Here is a 24,906-nt window from a genome sequence, read left to right as displayed (position 1 = left end):
TCTTCTGTTACTGAGTCTTAACAGAGTATCTTGCACCTTCCTCTGAAGCAACTGATGCTGGCCACTGTGAGAGAGGGGACCCTGGGTGAACTGGGCCCTCATCCAGACATAGTCTGGCAAAAATAATTTTCTTTATTTAAATAAATTCTGAAGTAAAATAGAAGTGAAGCAAAAGTTTTGGGAAAACAGAACAAGTTTTCTCCCTTCAGATTCTGAGAGCAAAAAACAGAACTTACCCTATCCCACCCAAAAGCAGGAAACCTGATACCTAGCCTCATATGTTGATGCAATCTATTGAGTTTAGTGAGACCTAACCACACACATCTTTATGTATGAACATCCGTATGAGTCCAAGAGGCCACATCATCCTCTTCCACTGTAACACTGGAGCCAATCAAAACCCTTTTCTATTTTTAATGCAGCTTTTTAATTTTTAAAGTAATCTCAATGGGACCTTCTGTGCAGGAGAGGTGTGCCAGTTCTGCTAACACAGCAAGAGTTTTGCCAAGACTAGGTTTCTCCTAGGATCTTCCAGAAAAATCTCACTGAGCTGCAGCCCCTATGAAAGAACAGCATGTCAACACACTTGTCACTAATTGTTCCTAGTAAAGAGTTAGGGAAGGGCTCCTGTGTAGAGTAAGAAGTCTCTGCAGAGGGATCTGGACATGCTGGATTGATAGGCCAGGGCCAGTGGTAAGAGGTTCAATAAGGCCAAGTTCCAGGTCCTGTCTTCAGGTCACAATAACCCCAGGCAGCACTACAGGCTGGGGGCAGAGTATCTGGAAAGCTGCCTGGAGGAAAAGGACCTGGGGGTGCTGGTGACAGCAGCTGAACATGAGCCAGCAGTGTGCCCAGGTGGCCACAAAGGGCAATGGCATCCTGGTCTGTATCAGCAGTAGAGTGGCCAGCAGGAACAGGACAGTGACTGTCCCCCTGTGCTTGGCACTGGTGAGGCCACACCATGAGTACTGTGTCCAGTTTGGGGCTACTCACTACAAGAACATTGAGGTTTTGGAGTGTGTCCAGAGAAGGGAGCAAAGCTGGGGAAGGGTCTGGAGCACAAACTATATGAGGAGCCGCTGAAGGAGCTGGGACTGTTTAGCTTGGAGAAGAGGAGGCTCAGGGTGCACCTTATCCCTCTGTACAACCATCTGAAAGGACATTGTAGCCAGGTGGGGTCAGCCTCTTCTTCCAGGCAATTTAGTGACAGGATGAGAAGAGATAGCCTCAAGCTGCAGTAGGGCAAGTTCAGGCTGGACATCAGGAGGAATTTCTTCATTGAAAGGGTTGTTTAATATTGGAATGGACTGCCCAGGGAAGTGGTGGAGTCACCATCCTTGGAGATGTTCAAGAAATGGCTGGATATAGCACTCAGTGCTCTGGTCCAGTTGACAAGGTGGTGATCCTTGTTGGACTCCATGACCATAGAGGTCTTTTCCAATGTTAATGATTCTGTGATTCTGTTTCAGATGTAGAGGGAGGATAAGACTGATTCAATGCGATGGGGAGGACAGGGGGAGGAGAAAAGAGGAATTTGGAGAAGGTACTGAGATAGGCACAGAGGAGACTGGCCCAAAATAAAGGTAGAGTTCAACCAACATTCAGACGCATCTTCTTCTGTTGAATAGGCATGTACAAAACATGCATGTCTGTTTAACAGGACAGCTCCCACTCATTCATATAAACCTGTTGGCAGAAGGTTTGCTCAAAGGAGCCAGCAAAAGCATCACTAATCAATTTTGAAAACTTCCCTAGGCAGCATTCAGTGTCACCTCTGACAGAAAACAGTCCCCACAGAAAGCCACAGGCAGAGAAAATGAGGTCCTAGCAGTGGAAGTAAGCAGCTTTTAAGTCTTTGGAAAACTCTGCCCTCGTTTTATCAGGTTATTCTTTATTGCTGCAAGATTTGGCATTCTCTGATGTCAAAATTGAGCTAATTTCCTTCTTCCAAAATACAAAGCAATCTCCTGTTAAATCTAGAGAGAGGATAATATCAATACTAGAAAATTTTCTATTCTGAAATTACTTTTGAAAATGGGTGAAGGAGGAAATAGAGGGTCCCTTCTTCATTTAGCATCCTGCAGGCTCAACAACATGAGTCTAGTTACTGGAAAATTGTCACTTCAATAAGAAAGTTTGTTAAAGTGTCTGCAATAATTTCCTGTCTAGTGGCCATTCCTGGACCAGATGTGCCAGCAGGAAAATGACAAAGAAGCAAGAAATAAAAAGTGAGAGATACACCTATTTATAAATCAGACCAGCTGTAAGACTCAAAGAACCCCTGAGACCTGTGGAATGAGGAACATGAATTAAGAGCTCCCCATTTCCTCCTTCCCCTCTACCCTGAAAAACACACTGTGGAGTGTATTATGTCTTTCAGGAATAACTGGCTGACTTTTATCTTTGGTTTTCTCCTTTTTTTCTTCCTTGAAAACTTTGGATCAAAGTCATTGCTTATTTCCTTGCTGAAAGTTAAACTTTGGCTACAAGTAGGTCAGTTAAAGTTTTGTTGTCTCTTGGGTGACCATATCTGTGCAGATCTGTTAGAGCAGAGCTCATGAAACAGTTATTTCTCCTGATTCATTTTAAACAGATCTGGCAAATAATACATGATACAGGGGGAAAAGAGGAAGAAGAGAGCCTCTGAGGGGACAGTGAGAGAGGTAGGCCTCTGGATGCAAGAAAACAGACTTTAGGAAACCAGCCTATTCCTAACAGTCCTTTGTGATCATTCCCTTCCCACTTTGCTTGATTGCTCGAGGCGATAAAGGACATAGGTGTAAGTAGCCCAACTGTCCATTTCTGAAAAAGGGAAAGCCAGAACCAAGCTGCTCAGCCACAGTCTTGGTCTTTGCTCATGATAACTGTTTTCTGTGTCTCTGCTACTGACCCTCCGTCTATCACGTCAGCTCTTATCCTTTGTCTCTCTGCTGATTTTGTGTTGGAAGGACCATAAGGATGGGTCTTCATTTGTGTAACAGATATTTTTGAAATGGCAAGTTTATTCTGCTGCTTTAGCACAGCTGTAGTTCAGTAATTTTGTTGTTGTTTTTAAAGCCATAAAAAGGGCTCTTCTGCACATATTGCTGCATACAAAGACCTAAGTAGATGTTAGGAAACATACAAACTAGGATAGGAAAACTATAGAGAAAATGTCCTGATGCCTTGGTACAAAATGGTGATGTATTCCAGTATTCTGGAGTGCTGCCTCCTTCTTCATTTCATATTTAAAACAGCAGAGTAGAAGAGGAATCAGCAAGAAATGTGGAGGAATAGCAGCGAGCCTGGAATGACTCTCAGGGTTTTCCCTGTGTGAGGAGTTTGGTGCTGAATTATTTGGGGGGCAACATGAGGACACTGGGTGATTTTAAAACTCGCCTTGAGAGGACCAACAGGAGGTTCAGTTCTCTTTGTCCACTGGTACAACAGCAATGATGTGCTCAGTCACTTTGCTGGGTGGACTAAAAGGTTGATCAAAGTCAATCTTACTTTTTATACTGCTTGTAGTTAAAATGTGGAGCTTGTTGCCACAGAATCATAGTCTGAAACCAGAACAGTGATTTGCTGGATTAGATTTCTGAGCATGCAATGTCAGAAAAGCACTGGAACTGCTCAGTGGAAAGGGTCAGAGACCCTGATTTTTCTTCTTGGAACCATTTCTGGGCTAAAGGTACAAGTGGCAGTATCTGGCCAACTTCAAATCCTGCAGTAAAATAGGGATACAGGACAAGGCGTTGAGTAGGTGAAGAGGAAGATTGCACTGGCTCAGTCCAGGAAACAATGCAGTTGAGATTGGTCAGCAGGAGGAAATGCTTTAGGTAAGGAATGGATGGAGTCTCTGGCTAATCTGTCTGGTTATCAGAAACCAAGCTTGCTGGGGTCCTTCAGGCTGCTCAACAGTATCATGAGACAAAAATGGCAGCTTTCCAATGGCAGCCAGCCAGCTGCTTCTAGGCAGACAGGAATGCACCACAGTACTGCAGAGCTCTTTCACCTTCAGTCCCAAAGCAAACGGGCAGAAGGACCTTCTGGTTGGTACCATGTTTGTGATATCCCCGCAGAGCAGAAGGTCTTTTGAATCCTGTAGGACAGCCCACTGAGCAAGAGAGGGATGCTGCAGAGGTGAGTAGCAACAGCAGATGTAGTAGCACCGTCCTCCCTACAAGCCTTCCTCCTGGGTATATCTTCTGCTGCCAGGTGATGGTCAAGCCTTACAGACTTGTCTTCCTCCTTTTTCAGCCCCAGTGAAGGGGCAGGGACACAGCTAGAGGTTAGCAGTGGGACTGTGGCTAGTGCACAGGCTGAGCTGATAACTCGCTGCAGGCTGTGGGAGCTGTGTCATGACTGATGAACATCCCATGACTTCCAGAGAGCAGCCCTGGAGTTAGCTTGCAGTTACCCCACTCCTCTTGTAGATACTCTTCAGGAAACACAATTCTCTTTAGAAGAGTATGTCCTGGCCCCAGAATGATAAAAAATGAATGGTTTTGCTCCCATCAACAGGTTCTGTGTGGATCCAGGGTAGAAACAGATGTAGCTAGACTTTCATTCTCCAGAAAGAGAGAGGGAAAAAAAAAAAAAGAGAAGCACACAGCATGTTAAAACTTGAAACCTGATTCTTTACAGGTGGATTTGAATTAAAAATGCTAACTGTTTCTCTGCACTACCAGACTGAGACCATCTGTAGCCCATATCAAACAGTTTAATTTCAATGTTGTAACAAGAGATTAGTTTTCTTTCAATATCATGTTCTTCTTGCTCGTGTTTTTAAAATAATTTGTCAGATGAGCAGAGAAAACTTCCTGTATGCTTTGTTAAGCCAGAGAATGTATGATCCCAAAAAGTAAAGCAGAGAGACTATGAAGAATAAATTAAACATGATATAGAAAGTCTTCTAACTAATCGGGTCAAATTTTCTGAAGTAAACAGGCTAAGGACACCGAAAAACAGTAAAACAGAAGCATAACCAATGTGTGATACAGAAACTGACACATCTTTTCAGTTGCAAACCATAGCTGCAAAACAAAATCAATTGCTTTTTTCACTTTTCTCAATACTAATAAAAATAGAGTAAATCTCACAAGAAATCAGTAACATTTTAGCTCTTGTTGGGATAAGACAAACCTCCCAAAGAGCAATCCAAATTTGCATTTGTGATTTATGGTGTGCTTTCTCTATGGCCTTGAAATTCAGTGGTCTTTTCAGGGATTTTTTTTCTTGTAATAATAAATCTGTACTCTTGAGGGGGAAGAAAAAAAAGCAAAACAAAACAGTGATTGCACACTTACATATGCTGAAGGAGGTAGTTTCTGCCTTCAGCAGCCAGAGGAACTAGGACACTCAAACCACCACCCTAGTACCAGTGCGTGACACACCGCATCAGCAGTAGAGTTCACACGCGAAGGCAAGCAAAGCCTTTTCTTTCTTCATCCACCCTGACCTTCACCCAAGTTTTCAACTTTCTTGCATTTTACTGTTCAGAGCTTGAACAAACAAAACAATTAGGAAATGAGACGCCGCACAGACTATTTTGCTTCAGTGTTTTGGGATTGATACCAGAGACCAGCTGTTTGCCCCACGTATGCTCTGGCAGTGATTGGGTTCCCTGTTAGTTGATGTGATGCTGCCCATGTTGACGTCTTCCTCTAGCTTGGCAACATGACAGTGATGTCCAGCTGTCCATGGGCTGATGTTTACCTGCAGCTGAGCTGTGTTTGTTGTGACTTCAGGAACAAAAGACATTTGAGCCAACAAGTTTTTGGAATGTGGTCATTTCTGCCTGTATTTTTGCATGGTAGGGCTGGGGTGCTTAGAGAAGCCTGATCTCTGGGTGCTGGGCTCCTGCCCAGCTGGTGTTAAGTTTGCTTAACAGCCAGTTACCAGTTTGCTCTCTTTCAGCTGTTTTGCACATTCCTTTTGGGGAGGACTGAAGCCCCTGAAATAAGATGATTTATTCTCTTAATAGCTCTTTATAAGCAGCTTGAAAAGTTATTCTCCTGGTTTAGAGGTGAAAGGGCAGAAAAGCATGTGTTTAGTCAACCTGAACTCCCAGCATACATATGAAGAAGCCAGTTGGTTTCAGTACTCTTTGTAGCTGGTGGAGACATTCCCAGAGTGTGATTTAGCAGGAGCACACCAGAGTGTCACCAGTCCTTTCCTGTGTATTGGCCTTTCTGCCTGAGCCATCTGTTGCTGCTCTGGCTGTTGACTCACCTTTGTGGAAGAAGTATCAGGTGTAGACACAGAGGTGTTTCTGTATCAGCATCCTCACACAAGGGTCTTAAGGTGCTTAAGGAGGCTGGCTCTCCTTTTCCTCTTTCTCCTGATGAGAAGCCTTAGCAAATCATGCGAAGGTGCCCATGGCCAGGGAGGGTAGCTATCATGTGTGTCTGCTTCTGAGGTCTTGGTCAGTCAGACTGAAGATTGGCAGAATATGTCAGCAAGAGGAAGAGAAGGAGGAGGAGGAAGGTTGCAGAATTATTTTGTAAGTCCAGTGCCCTCCCCAGAGGACCTGGGACCATCAATGGACAGAACAGGATTTTCCCCTATTTGGATTTGCCTTCCACCACATCCTTATCCACATTTGTTCAGCACTTTGAGGGTTCCTCCACAGAGGCATATGAAAATAAGAAGGCAGGTGGAAGAAAGATACAGTTTCATCTGCTTCTGCTACTTCCCAAGAGAAATGAGGTTGTCTTTTCCCAGCCACTTTTTCATCTGGTTTTAACAGTACCTCATCTGTAGTGTATGGCAGAAAAAATTCCTCCTTCCCTTAAGAGCCCAGTACGTTCAAAGAGTGCACTCAGCCCAGAGTCTTGTGCAGCAGAGGAGATCAAGCCCAGATTACATCTAATCCGAAATAGATGCATGCAGTTACAAGAAGGGCTTTCTGTGGGCTTGTTATTGTGTTGGAAGAAGAAATCCTGGTAGCAATCTCAGCATAAGCCTTTGTATATTCACAGGAACCTTAGAAAAGGCTCAGAGAGTCTCGATGGACTGTAGCTATGAAATGTCCCTAATTGCTTTACCTCCATGCACCTTTACTGTCACCACACTGAGCTTGAAACTGCATGGAAATCAGAAGAAAGAGAAAGAAAATAAAAGAGCTGTGAAGATGCTTCTCACTGCAATTTTTAATACAGCCTGATTTTCAGAAAGGACTGGCGAGGGCAGTCTCAGTTAGTCCAATTGGGTACTCAATGCTCAGTTGCCCAAATTCATTGATCAGCTCAGGTATCAAAAAACAGTGCTTGACATCAAGGGCCTGCAAGCCTTTGGCAATGCACCATCCATCTCATAAATCCTTGGTCTTTCACTGAACGCTGCCAACTAGTCCTACTGCCATGAGAGATCTCTGTTGTGCATGAATAGCTGAATAAAACTTAGAAGATTAATTAAACAGAAGTAGTAAACACCTGCCGGTGCCTTTGATTTCAGTGAAAGCTGTTCACACTCAACACTTATGAAAAAATGTACTGTATGAGATCATTATTTAATTGAAGAAATATTTAAATATAGACAGAGTCAAGGGCAAACCTGAATTCTGGAATATACTCAGGAAAACCTTGCCAAACTTCCTTCTTTTCTTTTTTTCTTTTTTTTTCTTTTTTTTTTTTTCTGTGGCAGTGTGCTGATTCTAAGGAATGAGGGAATTGATCCAGACTCATGAGCAGGGAATTGGGAATTGCATGTGATATGTGATTCCACATGCTTGAATGTCCACCTGGAAGTGTGATCTTTCATTTAAGAAAAGTTTTGAAGACATTATATTTAGTAGGCAGGAAACCAAACATTTGAGTTTGAGCACTCCGAGAGACAAAAATAGCAGTCATACAGAAAGGATCTGAAGACATGTAAGTCTTGGGATCCATAAGCACTTTTCTCTTTCCCATGTATGTCTTTTCCTTTTCAGGGTTTGCTGACCCTTCACAACAGAAATACTTAGAGCACTGATGTCTGTTTTACATATTGGCTGCAAGATTAGTGGCTGAACATGCTGCTTAGAAAGTAAAAATCCACAATTGTGGACATACTGTAATGGTCAGAGATACATCTTGTACTTTTTTCTTTATGTTTTTACATAAGTATATTTCCTATAATTCTATGAGCAAATAACCTCTTGAAGTATTTAATTTACCTTGTTCTCTCTCCATCCTGCAACAGACCATTGCCAGAATGCATGCCACAAGCTCCAAAATTTCACTTGATTTTCTTGATCTGAGTTTTGAAATCCCACATTTTTTGAGGTGAAATGATCGTGGCTGCCAAACATGACCTGCATTCATGCTTTTTTGCTCTAAGTATTACTTTTGCTGTAAGTTAGAGAGAATTCTGCAGAAGATGATCTCCTGACAAACGACATTGTATCGTAAGTGGAGAAGGACTGAAGGAGTATTCCTAGGCTGCAGTGTGTAGGCTGCAATGTGTGAAAGCACAGGCTGAACCAGCACATGATTTGATCAGACAGTAAATCAGCTCCACGGGTAGCTGGTGCAGTGCTGGAGCAGGGCACAGAACCTGGCACTGAGCTGGATGCATTCTAGCAGCGGGGGCAGGAAGGATTGTCGTGTCTGGGAAATTTTTGTCCTTGATGAGCAGGATGGCATTACCGCAGTCAGACGATCCTCCCACAGCTCTGCTGAGTGTAGCTTGGCACTGAGTGTAGCAGATCCAGGTGACCTGAGCTTCTCCACATCTGCTCACTAAAGTCTGATTCCGGACAGGGCTTTTCAAGGCATTGAAAGCCTGTGAGATTGAGACCCAGGCCCATCACCTCCCAGTAGGAATTCCTTGTGCACCTTTTGGGAATGGCATGTGTGCATGTTGCATCAAGGTAATGCTGTAAGCAGACTGTCTCTTCTAGATTTTGCATAAAGTTGAAGCCCAAAGTTTAATTAAATTTATTATTTAACAGACTAAGAAAAGGAAGTTCTTTCTCCAGCTTCTTTACCTCATTGCAAGAATTAGCTCAGATCATTGCCTCACTTTTCTTGACCTCTGTTGCTTGGTAATTTCCACTCATAATGTGTCTTTCACTCTCTACTGAAAATCCAGAAAGGCCTAGGTAACTGCTAGGGGAGAGGAAAAAAAAAACAGAACAGCTGAATCTCCAATTTTGAATCCAAAGCAATAAGCTCTAAAATGCCTTTTTTTCAGACTAAGTAGCTAAACTGAGGCTTTTCTTTGTGACCCTGTATTTAATACCAAGGGCATGTTCTGTATCAAGATATAACCAGACCCGTCTCCAGAGAGCAGTCAGCCTAGGAAGGGGAGCCAGGCACACCAGAACATGCAGGGGATGCAATTACTGATGGGTCTGGTTACTGTGTCGAGCCTGCTTCTGCACAGGAGCTGTCTCCCAGCCTCTCTTCCTCGACCTGATTACTCACTTCTCCTGCCTTCCAGACAGACACATTCCTGCAGGTAAGGAAAAAGCACAGGCCTGTTCAAGCTGGTTGCAGAGAAGTTGTCCCTTTGCCATGCCAGCATCTCGCTGGCTGCTGCACACCTCACCGATGTGCAGGAGAGCAGGGCAGTGAGATCCAGACTTGCACTTCAGCTATCTGTGGACTAAGTATCATTTTAGGCAGCCATAACTCTTTTTCAGATTGGAAACAGTCCAGTTAGCAAATTTCAGGCAATAATAAGGTCAGAGATTAAATCCCTGAAATTTGCTTTTTCCTATTTTATCTTGAAGTGATAACCTCTTCCATTTCTTTTTCAATGGGACACACTTCACCAGATCACACAGAATATGTGTGAAAGATGGGAGTTAATGAATGGCATCCTGTTCTCCCTCATTAGAAAAATGTGTCTGCTGTTGACTTTGGGCCAACCACTGATCTCAGTTATAAGACAACAGACTCCTAAATCGACTAGGAGCTCATACTGTTGCCATTTAAACTCAGATTTTAGAAAGTGATTGCTGATTTTTTAGGTACTTCTGCTTTTGGACTCCCTAATTCAGGGTAGGATGAGCTCAATTTCTCATGTTGGTCTAACCAAAACCAGCAGTATGCCATAGCAAAATGCTTGTCTCTTTTATTTTAGAACCATTTTCTGACAATCTCAACTACTGAACAGTAAAACAAAAGGGGGGTGGGGGTGGAAGGGGGAGGGAAGAAGTAGTTTTGGTAGAATTTCTTTAAAAAGTAGTATTGCTTTTCAGACATAGGTAATGAATTATGTTTATGAGACAAACAGCATAAAGTGCACCAGTCTGACAGACATGCGTAAAATACACACCAGACAAAAGCTGCATGTCTTGACAGTATACCTAAAATGTTTTTATAATTATTCAGTTCAAAGCTTTATTTTTTCCCTTTTTTGCCAATTTTCATGTAGTCTATTTCATCATAATTACGAGTAAATTCATAAACAAAAGTGTTCCCTTGCAGCAAAAACTATGATTGTCAGTCTTACTATTCTTTTTCCAGAAAGCAGAGAAATAAATGTTGATCCAACTTTTTCTCCAAAGTGTTTACTTTAAAATCCCTTCTAAAATATTAAACATTCTCCTCAGTCTCCTTCTTCCTAACTGCTGTCCATTGACTTCTAGAAGTTTTTCTTTTGCTTTGATTACTAGTTAGGAAATAAAACTTAGGAACCGCAAAATTGTTCCTCATGCTTTCGGAAGCACAAAATCGTTTAATATGTTCATCAGGCTTCTTGAGCATGTTTCTAGCTTTTCAAAATATACAAAAGGGTTTTTTCCATCTAATTTTTTCTAGCATCATCTCTTAATGGATATTTCTGTGATACCCACGTTTCTTCTGATCAGCATGATTAATGAAGGGAAGATCCTATTCCACGGTAAATTTCTGCAAGACCACACAAAACTAACAGACCAAAACAAGGAGAAAGGAAGAAGCTAAGCAAATGTATTTTGTGTCTTTTTTAGTTTAATTTTATTATCTGTGGATTCATTTTTCCATTAGTCAACAATTTAATCAGAGTTATCATCCACTGATTTAGACTTATCTTCCCCACATGTGAGTGTTTTAATCTAGTCTTTGTTTTCATCTCAGGCTAAAAAGGAAAATTCTAATCTAGATGCTCCAATTTTCTCATTTTCGTGCTGGCACTCTCTCAAGGTATTGAATTTGAATAGCTGCTGTTACCATTAGAAGCATTAAAGAAAACTGCTCTAAGGACCACTCTTCATTGGTGCATGTTAATAAAAGCAGAGAAATCATGCAAAAAGAGAGAAGGTCTCTGTCTCTCTCTCCCTTCCCCCTCCTCCAGTGGCATCAGTTTCTTATTTCATTCTAGTCATAAGTGGCTTTGGCAGATAAATTTTCCTGGACTGTTTGCCCTTTTTCTCAAAGCAGACTCCTTGCACAGTAAAATGCAATTTCATCCCATTCAGTGAGTTTCATAAAGGCCATGGAAATTAATGGCATCCAGAGGTCACATCTACAGCACCGTGAGAGTAAAAGATTGCACAAGCCAGGTAACTTAGCTCTCCTCTGGCATTTTCACCAACACAGGACTTTAATTACCTCCATGAGGAGGCTGCTGCTGGTAATGAAATGCATGGCTTTGGTGGAACAAAGCAATGTTGAGTAAATGGAGGAAGACAACAACGTCTGCCACAACACTATCTGTGTCCTGCTGACCAAGGTTAAATAAGGCAGACAGCTGACATAGGCCTCTGATACAACAGGAAAGTTCAAAAAGACATGAAGTCAGCTTTGCTTGGCTGTAAGGGAATCACCCTGAAGAAAGAAAAATCATTCTGTTTTGCCCTGAGATACTCAAACTTTGACTTATCTTCAATGACCTTGAAGTATGTTCCAGCAAGGAAACATGTCCTGCAAAAGAGCAGGTTTAGGCTAGAAGCATTGTTCCTAATTTATGTTTACTGGGATCTTTGTGCCAGGAGTCTTGCTGATTTTCTGGAGGCACAGATTAGTAAGGAAGGCTGCAGGAGAGGTCTGACAGCAGAAAGGGAAGAGGTACCACTCCCCCAAAGCAGCTCCCACAGCTCTCAGGTGCAGCCTCGTGCCGACAGCAGAGGCTCTGGCAAAACAGAGATGCAATGTCTGGGCACAGCCACAAGGCTGCTACACATGCCAGGCTGGCATCCAAGTCCTTTCCCCCACACACTTCCCAACCCTGGAGAATATCAACCAGTTACTACCTTTGTCCTGTGGAAACGCTCAACCTTCTCTCAGTATTTGTAAGATTAAAAAAACTGGCCATTACTTAATCCCTTATCTCTTCACAGGCTGGTAATGTGCCCCTTGCAGTTTAGTCTGCAATGTCATTGAGTACAGCAGCCAAGGAGCCTTTGAAAGCAGTATTTGCAGGCAGTTTGTAATGGATTGCATTGTTTTCCTGGCTATTGTAAAATGCTGGTTTAGCCCAACCAGCACACAACATAGACATAACCCCTTCAACATTTGGTTTCTTTCTTCCAGCTACATTTTAGCTTTCACTTGAAAGGAAAAAGTCTAACTGTTTGGATTGTAATACAAGATAAGCGCAAAAACTTATCAACAAATCAATAAAATTACCAAGTGATTTTTTTTTTTAATATCCTGCTGTTCTAAACTAAACTCAGCATTTTTTAAGATTTGGCTCAGAGTACTTAAACAGCTCAGACTATCAATCTTCTTGTTGTAATCATACTAAAAGACAATATTTTTTTTTTAAAAAAGCCTATATCCTCTGTGTCCTCAGCAGAGCTCCACTTCTGTCTCTGTCATGCATTCTCCTATGATGCAGGCCCTGAACACTTAGTAGCTTCCTTTTTCACTGATTTGTGCAAAATTTCTGTCCTACCCTCGAGACTTTCGAGAACTTCTCTCTCTTCCTAACCTTAGAACAAACACGGTAAAGATTGGTACATTTGCCCAATAATTATAATATGTGAAGCACACTCTGCTTTTCGGTGTAAAGAACACCTAGTTTTGCTGGGCTCAGGTGTTCTATTCTCTTCCAGCCTTTGGGTTATCTTTTGGGCTTGTTAAATTGCTGGCTGAAACCCATGAAATAATGTTCTCCAACAAGCAATATGATGAGGCAAATCCCTGGGGTCTCTCTTGTAGGGTGGTGGATGGCAGTTTCCTGAGTCCCCTGCAAGAGGCAGTGACACATTTAATATTCAAGGTTCTCATTAGCACAGATTTTTTTCTTAAAGGTACAACCCCATGGCACTATAAAAGGGATGTGGCAGTTGAGAAACCATAACAGTTCAGCTGCATACTGAAAAAAGATTTAAAGACAAACCTGCTTAAACGTTAACTACTAAAAATATGCTTTCATTTTGATTCAAAGGGACTCAAAACATTGTGAGCAAATGGAGTGCTTGAAAGGTCGTTGGTAAGGTACCATGTGCACTAACAGTTTTCTTCAAGGAACCTGAAAGATTAGGCTCAGTCTGCAGAAGAAAGGTCAGCCTTTCACCCTGCGTAGTGTTTTGGAGTGAAGAGGTTAAAAAGGTGTAGGCTCAGTGTATGCCCAGCTTGGTTCTCTGTGTTTTGAGAACTCCTTGTGCATGATGCCATAAGAAAATGGCTTTCTGATCTTACCCACACAGTAGGACCTCCACCTCATTAGGTTTTTTCAGTGTCATCAGTTCTTTTCTTCTGCATCTCTCCAGTGGTTTCTCATCTCACTGCTCATCAGTGCCCTTACAGCTTATCCCCTCTTCCTTCCTGTTCACCCTATATGTGCAGGTGCCCACTTCCAGGCAGCAATTGTGTGCTGCTTTCTATAAATCAGTTGTTCAAACACCCACTTTAAATGTTGCCCCCTGCTTGGAAGGGCTCTCTGTATGCCATGCCTCTTCATTTCACTTGGCATATTCTGTCCTGTGCAAGAAGCTACAAAAAATCTTGGCTGCCACCATGAAGAGTTTCTTGCTGTTTTCTTGTGTCCCCCATCTCTGCATACCTGTTTCTTGCCCTTTGCATGGCCTATGAACTCTTCACATTTCTAATTGGTATTCTCCTTGATATTGGTACAAAACAGCGTCCCAACTCAATTTATCGTAAGAGAAATAGCAAATCATAGAATCATAGAATGGCTTGGGTTGGAAGAGATCTTAAAGATCATCTAGTTCCAATATCCCTGACACTGGCAGGGACTCCTTTCACTAGACCAGGTTTTTCAGAGCTCCACCCTGCCTGACCTTGAAGGCTTCCAGGCATGGCACATCCACAACCTCTCTGGACAATCTGTTCCAGTACCACACCACCCTCACAGCAAAGAACTTCCTCCTAATACATAATCTAAACCTACTCTCTTTTTATTTAAAGCCATTCCCCCTTGTCCTGTCAGTACATGTTCCTGTAAAAATCCCTCTCCATCTTTCTTGTAGACTCCCTTCAGGTACCAGAAGGCCACAGTTATGTCACCATGAAGACTTCTCTTCTCCAGGCTGAACAAACCCAGTTCTTTCAGTTTTTCTTTGTACATGAGAGGCTTCATACAAGCAAAGAGTCCCTTTTAAAGCTGAAGAGCAAGGACTAACAATAGGACTGCCTCAGCAATTTTGTTTATGCCAGAAAGACAGCTGCCATGTGTACAAAGGGCGGTTCTTTTGGCCATGGGGCTCCATGCGCTGTTGCCACATCTCCCCTTGCTGGACAAAAATCTTTGCTTTCTGTAGAAAGTATGATGTTCATTTGGACTGCATGTTGTCCTTCACTCATAGCCTGTGTCTTGATCAGGCTGTTGAACCATCTTTTCATTCCTACAAATGCATCCCTTCTGCAGGTCTGTATCTGCATGAACGCATGAGTATGAAAGTGGCTCTATTAGCACAGAGATTGCCTGGAATCTGTTAGCATTTCATTATAAATCTGATTTTTGACAGATTTATAACAGATTGTAGAAATTAACTGCTGGAGGAAATGTGCCATTTATTCTCAACAAGAACACATTTTATTTTTCTGCATGGTTGTTACTAGACTGTTTTTTAGAGGGGCTAGAAAAATAACATTACACTTGTTTTCATGTATTTCTTTTTAAGTGAAAAAAACTTCAACTTTTTCATAAACATTTAGAAACTGTCTGGTACAGTAACGTGTTTATTGCATAGTCCTCTCTGAAGTTTCTTGAGAATAGCAACTGATTAAATAGCATTACTGTATCAGCACATTAAAATACAGCCTAACTGAAGAAAGAAAAGTGGAATAAAATAAGGTTAGCAGGTGAAAAAAATTAAGTGTCAGAACAAGCAATGTTATTGATAGAAGGAAGGCAGTCTTTTCTGTTGCACCAAATATACTATTATTCTTTTTTTTTAAGCCTGAATTGACAGCAGATATAAGGGACAGGCTTCTACTCCCTTTACAGTAACTTCTGAAGTTTTGCTACAAAGCTTTGACAGTGAGGCAAGGTGAACTACTGCACACCTTTTAATGCAGGTGGTGGAAGAAGTCCCAGGAGTGAGGGCAGGGGAAAGAGAGCAGTCTCTCAGGACTGGTCTGGGTGTAAGGACTTGCTCCTCTGCACTCACAGCTGCCACCTGCAGCAGTTCACTGAGGTCCTGGGCAGGGTTCACTGAGGACACTGAGCTGGTGCCTGCTAGTGTGACTGCTCCTGACACATCACGCAATCCTTTGAAGCCTGTCGGAGTCAGTCCCACCAGGACTACAGCACTCACTTAGAAAAAAAACTCTTTCAGGCTAGGCAACCTGAAATCTTTCTGTTTTGCCCTACTAGTCATGTTTTCTAGGCCATTCTTGTTTGTCTTTTTGCTGTCATGAGTATGATTTCCCTAAGTGCCACTTCATACACACTCATTTTTAAGCAGCACTATAAACAGTGACAATTTCGTACCTCCAGGCAGGAAATCAGGGAGGGAAATGAGAAAAGGCTCCCTTGCTACAGAAAACTCTTTCTTTGATAGGAATTCTAAGTGCTTTGATGGTTTGCAATGAAAGGTCCCTGCTTACAGAGTCCAAAGGATCTTGTTATAAGCAAAGCATAACCTAATAATGTCTGTCTCCACCACTCTTCTCTGGAGAGAGAAATTCCAAACAGGGAAGTGGTAATTCTGTTTTTCAGAAACAATGGGTCCCATGGCTATGCTGGTGGATAGCAAAGTGGAAATTTCCCTCTGCCTCCACCCAGACAGGATTTTTTCTCCATAGTCTCAATGAGCAGCTCGCAAAGAGGACAGGAGACTGGATCCTCTAGCAGAACCTGCATGAGAGACCCAACAGCTCTGTCTAAGATTTTATCATAACTTTTTCTGAGGGGATTGATACATTTCAAGTTAAGGAATAAGTTTTAATAGCAAGATAATAAGTCTGTCTTCTTTTCTACAAGTTATATTTCAAAACTTTGTTTTGAATTTTACAGGAAATTAAGAAAAAGTAAGAAATTGAAGGCCTTGGATTCTCTGGTGGAATACAAATATCCAAGTAAACTGACAAATAAGTTCAGTGCATTGGAAAGGAAGCTATGTTTGATAAGCATGCTTGTTCTTTACTTATCTTTGTACCTGCCTGCCTCTTAGGAATCCTTTCTTGTAATGCTTTCTTATCAAAGATATCAAGGAGATACTTGGCAACCTGTGAGCAGCCCTTTGTGTTTTCTGAGAGAAATTGCCTTTGCTGTGTCTTTAACTCAGAATTAAAGGCATGTTTCTGCACTGGTTTGTGTCAAAGCTTGTCACAAGAGCTACCATTACATCTTAAAAGCTAATCTCTGCTACTGTGCTCTTCCCTACCACCCAGGGATCTCAGGCTGGTTAAAGAGATTGAGCTTCAATTGCCTCAGGGTCAGCACATGCCTTTCACGCCTCAGGTTTCCAGAGGCTTCCACTCATGACCACCTCCATGAAGCAAAAGGCCACCAGGAAAGCAACATATAGTCATCTGTGCTCTGGGGACAGGGGCATGGGGAGGGAACATGCCCTTAATGACTTTGAAGATGCACTTCAAAGTCAATGAAAGCTTGTTTCACTGTGGAATTAGTCACCTGTATGTTTTTCACTGCAGAGAATGCAATAGGGGATGTATTAATGGGTGCCTGGGAATCCTGGACTGGACAATTAAAATTATTCCATTTTAATTGACGTAGACATATAGACATAGTCTCCCCTTGCAAACTTACTTAACATGAAGTGTTTCAGTGGGCAAGTCTTGTTTTCAACAAGGTTAAACACTTAAGGCACTGTGCTAAAATCCATTCTCCTTCAGAAAAACTATAAAGACACAGGGGAAGCATAGAAGTGAATGTGATGATAAATTAAGCAGGCGCTTGAATGCAATCCCAAATTAGGGTGGGCTTACTGGTTTGTTTTTAGGTATAGTCTTGCTGCAGTGCTTTCCTGAAGGAGGATTCATGACATGGATTATCATGTTGACTTTATATGAAACATAATTTGTAACAGAAGACTTTCATGCTTTCTTTCATAAGCTGCTAAGTAGTACTTATTATCCCTGCTTCTCTGTGAGTAGATAAAACTAAAGAGGTAAAGACATTTTGCACTGATCTGCAGAAGTATAATTGGTTACTTAGAATTAATAAGAAAAATCCTTCAGAGGAAAGAGGAACAAGAATAGATTTTGACTGACTATGTTATAATGGAAGGAAATTATTTCAGTACTCAATGTGATAAGGAAATAGTTATGTCAGTATCACTACATACTCATTAGGGCAAACTTGATGGTACCAGATGGAATCAGTAATACAATCATCTGCCACGGTAACTTTCAGGGGTAGTAATACAGCACTGCTACCTGAGCTGAATCTAACTGCAGCTACTCAGACCTAGATTTTTTTATCATTATTTATTTAGTAACTGAATGTTGGTTACAGCACAAGTAAGCTAAATTATCAACCCTCACAGAAAGCATCAGATGTGGACTGGAGTAGGGAAAAAATTCCAGATTTTGCATCCTGAGGCAGGGAAAGCAGTGTTAGTACAGCTGTACTTGCTGTCTCATTTCTCAGGGAGGTTGCTGCCATGCCAGATTTGCAGTTTGGATTTGGGTAGCTGGCAGGGCTTAAGATAGTGTTCAGATTCCCTCTGTACATTTTTGTGATGGACAGCAGTCTGTCTTCATAATCTTCATAGTCTTTATGTGTTTGTCCTTTCAGTTCTGTCAAGGTTCTTTTTCTCCACTTTTTAAGTGAAAAGTCTTCTTGAGTTAAAACCATTGTGTATGGTGGTTTGCTCTATACAGAAATGATGCTTTTTCCATTAGGGTGCTCCCCAGGCTGCCTTGCAGAATCAGGACTTTTAGGACTTGAGGAAAGAGCCCAAGTTCTCTGCTTCTCTGCTTTACTGCAATAAGTCCAGTCCTCCTGGCAGCAGTTTGATTTTCATATAGATCCCATCAGTCACCTTTCCAGGCTGCAATGCAGCTTCAGATGCCACTCAGCAGAAGATGGCTTCTCACCTGTCCAACAGCTGTTTCTCTTCTGAGTACAATGGCTCTCTCAGGAATGGGACTAGCAGAGGAGAAGTGGACTATCCAGGCAGCTCCCATTTTGTGAAGCTCCACCGGCTCTCTAAGTCTCCTTTTCCATTTCAACAATCTCCTCTGCGTGTGCCCTTGTGGTCAGCAGCCAGAAGAGACCTTTCAGAGCTACGTGGAGGAGCTGCGAGATACACAGGAGTAAGGACATATGAGATGAAGTGCCTCCTAACAAATGCATTATGGCCTGTTTAGCATGGACTCTGACCATTACAAACTTTTAGCCCAATGAGTTATGTGCCTTACCTTGCTGCACAGCCAGCATAGAAAAGAGGCCTTGTGGCCTCCAAAACAAGATGAGCCAGGAATCCTTTCCTGCAGTTTATTTGGCCACTCACATTTTTCTGCATGATGGGATGTTCTGCAGTACAGCAAAGGACTTCACACTGGATAACATTCACTGTACCTTGATATTTGTGTTGATCTCTTTGTCTGTTGTCTGCTTGAATCTAAGGTCTGAATTTTCAGACCCTCCCACCCATTCCTGGTATTTGCAAGGCTGTCTCTCAATAGTAAAAGTACTTCCTTTCCTGGCTCTCAGTTTAGCATTCCTGAGCTTATACCTGTTTTTCCTTCACTGGTTCAATCTATGCATATTTCCTCTGCACCTCCTTTCTTTTCTTTTTCTTCTGTCCCTTCCCACCACACATTTTTCCTCTTGGGACACTCTAGTCATTCACTACCCTGAGTTCTTCCATTCATGTGTCCCTTCACCAGGTGGGGAGTGTTTTCTAAAGGCTCTTACAGACCTTTTACTTATCACACCACCCTCAAGTGAAAGCTGACATCTTTCATGGCAGTGAAAAAGTGTGCCTTGTCTGAAAGCCCAGTTTCAGCCAGGTCTTTCCATTCACTAGTATTCTTCCACAGCCTGTGTTTTCCACACTTCTGAAAATTTTCTTTTCCAAGCAGTAATTGCATTTCCTCAGTAACAACCTGTGAACTGTGTGTGTCTGCGCCCATCCTTTCTACCATCTCAAAGTTAAATGAAGCAAACAAAACTTGTTCTTGATCAGCAGTGTTTAGTCTGTGTCACCTCTTGACCCTCTGTGGTGAGCCAGATGCTGTGCAGGTCTTGCAGTCACACGCCTGCCAACTGGGTCAGTCTGTTGGCCTATCAGGGAGGAAGCGATCGGGTGGTGCAGCAAGCTGAAGCGTCTGTGCTTTGTTTTTCTTCTTTTTTTTTAATTGTTTTTTTTTGCTTTGCTTTGCTTTGCTAAGGTTGGATTTGTGAAAGGAAACCACCGCTGAGTCCATGTCATAGGGGGAAGAGAGACTTGCCGCCTTGGTTCAGCAAGAGTTTATGTGCTCTCAATCTTTCCTGAAGTTTCTATCTTGCAGACCCGGCGATTTCCTGTTTCCTTCTTGCTGGCCCTGATCTTCATAGAGATAGTGCCAAAGTGAGAAAGCACTGTCTTAGGGCCAGAGAACAATTCCACTAATTCAGAAGCACTCAATTCCAGCTGCTGGCTGAACAGATCCTTAAACAATCTCCTGTGGAGGTCCCAGGAATCTGTTATGCTGTGTGTTATTTGCTAAGAGAGAGGCTGAAAAAAATTTATAACTGCATTGAACAGCCAGTTTAAGGTATTAAATTACAGGAAAAAAAAAGAAAAATTCTGAGTAGCCCCATGAAATAGACCATAAATGCCTCATATAGAGGCTTGGTTGTTTTGGATGTTTTTTTCTCTGGTGTTTATTTGTTGGTATTGGTAGTTTTTTAAAACTTTTGATATGTTCATAGCTACCTATGTTCATAGCTAGTCTGGAACAACTAAATATGAGCGACTGTATGAAATACATCTTTTTAGATGCCTGGTAAAAAGGAAATTCTTGTCTCTTCAGAAGGGAGCTAATTTTTGATTGCTCTCAGGTTTTGGCTTCTGTTATCCTAGAAAATACCCATACAGCTTCTGCTGCCCACAGTTACACTGGACCCAGCAGCTTTTCTCATTCAGTGCAGTACAGAAATGCCAAGGTTTTCTGTACTGCAAGCACCTTGTAAGTTCGGTTAATCAGGGAAGTCAGAGTTGAAGAGGCTCTGTACTCAGAAGGAAGAAAATGTAGGTGGTTTTATGGAGATATAGAGGAATTACGTGCTACAGCCAAGGTTACACAGGAAATAACCCTACCCCACAGATCAGGGCTGTGCATCTCTAAACTGCACATCAGCAAGTCAGAGGGAGTTGGACTGTGCTTTCAAAGTAATGAATGAACTTCAAGTGTTGGAATATGAGTTAGTAAAGCTGACTTTCATCTGGGAGCAGACACTCCATCACCCCAAAGCTTGCTTGTTGCACTCCTTCCCCACCTCCTTCTCTCCCTTGGTCTGTCCTTCACTCCATGCAGATCCCTTTCTCTTCCATTGGGATGAGCCACAGGATCCCGAAAGGAGACTGGAAAGATGTCCATCTGTAGTCCAGTAAGGTGGCATATTTACTTCCAGTAAGTGGCCTTCCAGTGAGAATGGCAAACCTTCCTTTGTGCTGCAGCTGCCACTTTGTTTCCATTGTGTTATGAGCATCTCACCAGCCACCTTGCATGACTTTGAGTGTGTCCTCTGATTTTACACCAACTTTGCAGAAACTCAATTCAAAGAGGCATGGATACTATTCTGTTTAGGTTGCAAAGCCCTTCCCTCACAGTTTGAATTGAGTCAGAGATCCCTTAGGAGTCCTCTCAGAGGACTGTCTCATCTGTGCAGGGTCTGGGAGTCTTGGTGCTGTAGCCACTAAACATCAGAGGATTTTTTGGAAAGCAAGAGAGAGAAAGAGAATGCATTTTTCTGTTTCAGAACAGAAAAAAAGGGTCAGAGATTCCCCAGGTAAGACCAGGGTTACATGAAATTTCGCCTGCTTGACATGAAATGATCCTAAAGTAGTTTTACAGAAGTAATTCACCTTTTAGAGAACTGCTTTTGTAAGATGGAATAGCATCTATTTTTCTTGTTAACGTCTTTAGGCAATTCCTGTGGATAGGAGCTGATCTCGTTATTTCTTAGTGCCATGTGAATATTTGCATTACTAGTAGTGACTTTGTTCACACTGCCTGCAGTTGCTTTTTTAAATATGGTGTTTCTGCCTTCAGGGAAGGGAGAGGGGAAGGTAGACTGTGCAGTGTTTTCAGATGTTCTCTCACGCATGGTATTTTCAAATTGTGATTTGCCTTTAACATGTGTAACTTAGTTCTTGCAGTAAGCTGAGTGTTTGGTATAGGACTCTAGAACAAAACAGCTTTTCTCTCTAGTGCTTGTATAGCTGTAGAAAACATTACAGAAAAGAAAGAAGGTATGAATTTTGACTAGATGGAGAAGTAACAGTGCACAGATACATGGTCTACAGCTGTGTGCTTTACCTCATCACTGCTGGTCATTCCCACTAAACATTTTCCAAGACCATGTCTGCTAGACATGTATGGAAAGGCCACATTTTGGGGCTAGTTATGGAGTGTATGAAATGGACTCTGATGAACACCTGCTCCCAAACACCACATTTCTTCCGTTATGTGGCTTTAAGTGAAACCCAAACCCACAGTTAGTGTTTCTTGTATTTAATTGGCAAAGTAGGCTTACAGTGCATACACTGAATACTGGCTAAATGCCATAAAAACTATGCATATTTTGTAAAGAAAAATTAATATTAGAATTAACTCTCTAGAGACTTTTTTCCTCCCCTCAACCCATTACAAAGCTCAGGCAGACATGCACTACAGTGCCAGCAGATCAGTAATGCAGAGAAAATTCTTGTGCAAGATTTATACAGCAGTTTTGAATATGTGATGCCGAAAACATGGGTAAAGATACTCCTCACAAATATGTGTGAAGCCCTTGCATCATGAGATTTCTCTGAGAGCTGCAGATTATTCCCATCTCTAGTAATCAGTTCAGAGCAATTGCTGCTGTCCAAATCTCACTTACATCAGCTGGGAAATCACTGTTAACTTTGAAACTCCATGGTGTTCTGTTTTTGATTGAGCTTCTGCTTAAAGAAAAAGCAAGTAAGTGAGATTATGGAAACAATTACAGATAGCTACAAGTCCACTTGTTACTATATCTACCTTCATTATTCAATTTAAAACATTACATTAGCCAGCAGGGTAGCAAAGTGGTGTGGAGGTTTTTTCTTTTTTTTTTTTTTCCAAAAACGTTGCAGGCAATATTGCTTTTTTTCCCCACTTCCAAATTAATGCACTAGCTTTCTGAGCTTGAGGACATCCTAAGAGTATTTGGCTCACAGCTTGAAGTGTGCCCTTTAACTTTATTAAAGGGTGGGATAGTTTATCAGCAATGATAAGCAGCTTAATATTGAGTTTGCCTGCTGAGTCTCACAAAGGCTTCAAAGTATGCATTACTATACAGATGGAATCTGCTCACCCACATTTGTTACACCCTAGGACTTGGTATGACACAGCCTGTCATGTCAGGTATCTTCTTTAGGAAAATAATCCAGCCTCCTTTCGAACCAGTGGAGAAGGAAAGGCTCTTCTGCAAGGCAAATCTGCTCACCCTAAGGGAGAGGAGATCCTCAAGGATGGTGGTCAATCCTCTGACATCAAACACAGAGGACCCTTCACTGCTGAATGGATGGCAGTCTGCAGGCCAGCCTTTTGTCAACACTGGGTGCAAAGTCCTGTTTGAACTAGTGCTAGCTGAAAGAGTGTCAGACTGCTCTTAAAACATGACCCCTTTTCCTGCCCCTAGACAAGACACAAATTTATCCTGGTCTGAGAGATTATAAATCATGCTTTGAGGGGCCAGGAGAAAGGAATGTGTTATTAAGAGGAATCTGTACTCCATGTTTGCATTTCATTAACACTAAGAGGCTCCAGTCAAGACCAGGATCTGTGGCGATGTGACACAATGGGTGGATGCAAGTGAGAAGCAGGAGGGAGCTTGAGTTTTGGAAGAGGTCATAGGAGGGTTTTTCCTGGCCTATTAGAGGAGAGTACCCCACACAAGCAAGGCAGCATGGAAGAAAGAGAAAGAAGCCAAGGTGGTGGACTCTCCCACATGCTGAGTACTAAAAACTTTACCTGGAAGATAATGGGAAATGCCTAGAAATGAAATGTGTCAGGGACTATATCATACTACAATTCAAAATGCATGAGTGGTATTTGTTCATAGTTGAACTGCTAAAACTGTGTTTTCTTCAGATTCAGTGTGTGCAGGAAATGGTAGAATGTCACACATCACCTATTATAAGCATGCCCCTTGGGTGCCTTTGTGTTACAAAAGGCTTCAAATATCAGACAGGTTTTGTGTAGGTGTTTGCAGCTTTCTAGTCAACTCCAGTGAAGTCAGTCAATAGGTAATAGCATTGTTTCACCTCAGGGTACAAGCTGTCTTTCAGAAACAAAAATATTGGGATGTTTTTTTATCACAGCAACAAAATTCTAACTTCTGTATGTCTGGAGATAAACAAATACCATGCAGAAATTGCCACCACATTTTACAGTTTGCAGCTAGTCACTTCAGTTAGTTTTAGCCATTTAAAATTTATGGGCATATTGTCAAGAGTTTAAGCTTCCTCTGCAGCAGATGTGGAGAGACAGTCACCACCAAAGGGGCTGTTTATCGCACTCATTGTGGGGATAAACTGAGTTGCTTTCTGTGAGCAGTGAAAAGCATATCCTTGACAGAAATTGCACTGGCAAATCCTAAAGATGTGGTTGCTTATTCTTCCCTGGCAGCCTCCCTGAAGGTTGCTAACTAAACAATGCTACTGCCTACTCTAGGTATTCCCTAAATGCAGCAGGGAGTAAGCTGAGAAGCACTGTGGTCAGGGTGGTACTTCCATTTAATAGCAATTTAGACCCTAATGGTTTCTAGCAACACTGGGGGCCCAAAACGTCATGCTCATCTCATGCACATGAGCCCAACTGCAGGAGATGCTAGGCTGGCATTCAGACCAAAGATTCCTGTGGGCACAATGGTAGCGTGCACGGGAAGAAACAAAACCTCCCTCCTCCCTGTTCTCTTGCTCCTACATAGTCAAACCAGGGTAGCCACAGCTCTCATTTATGAGCAAGGAAAGAGACACTCAGCATCAGCCATTCACCCTCTCCTCAAGGAGAAGGAAGTGGCTGGACTGAGGTCTTGGATAAGCACAGGGCCTCAGGTGAAAATTCACTGAAAAATACCTGCTTCAAGGCAATACCAGGAGGAAATGTCATCCAGGACCTTATATTATTGGACACTATATCAGCAATCTGACTCTTACACCCCAAAATCAGTTGAATGCAGTTAATGCAATGTAAGTTACTGTGCCAAAATTACACATTTTTAACTAAATGATCATGAGAGTTGTAAAAATTTAAGGTCACTTGTTGGACAGGGCTAGGGAAGCCCTCACTTCCTCCAGGCTGAGTGTGGGGTTGTGTATCTCTGAGATATGTATTTAAACTCCACTCTCTTTGTCAGTCAACAAAATACAGGGTCAAGTAATTAGTGCTTGTGGTGGCAGAA

The 24,906-nt window shown here is 42.1% G+C and overlaps 1 protein-coding gene across 9 annotated transcripts in view; it reads left to right on the top strand.

Moving 5' to 3' along the window:
* Nucleotides 1-24,906, top strand: part of NRG1 (neuregulin 1) — a 179,582-nt gene that overhangs the window by 122,531 nt on the left and 32,145 nt on the right. The gene's annotated exons all lie outside the window — the stretch shown is intronic.

The sequence above is a fragment of the Lichenostomus cassidix genome, chromosome Z, assembly GCF_008360975.1.
Source record: "Lichenostomus cassidix isolate B80296 chromosome Z, HeHo_3.0, whole genome shotgun sequence".
Lineage (NCBI taxonomy): Eukaryota > Metazoa > Chordata > Aves > Passeriformes > Meliphagidae > Lichenostomus > Lichenostomus cassidix.
The sequence above is the reverse complement of the archived record's forward strand: the minus strand, read 5'-3'. Positions and strand labels throughout refer to the sequence as shown.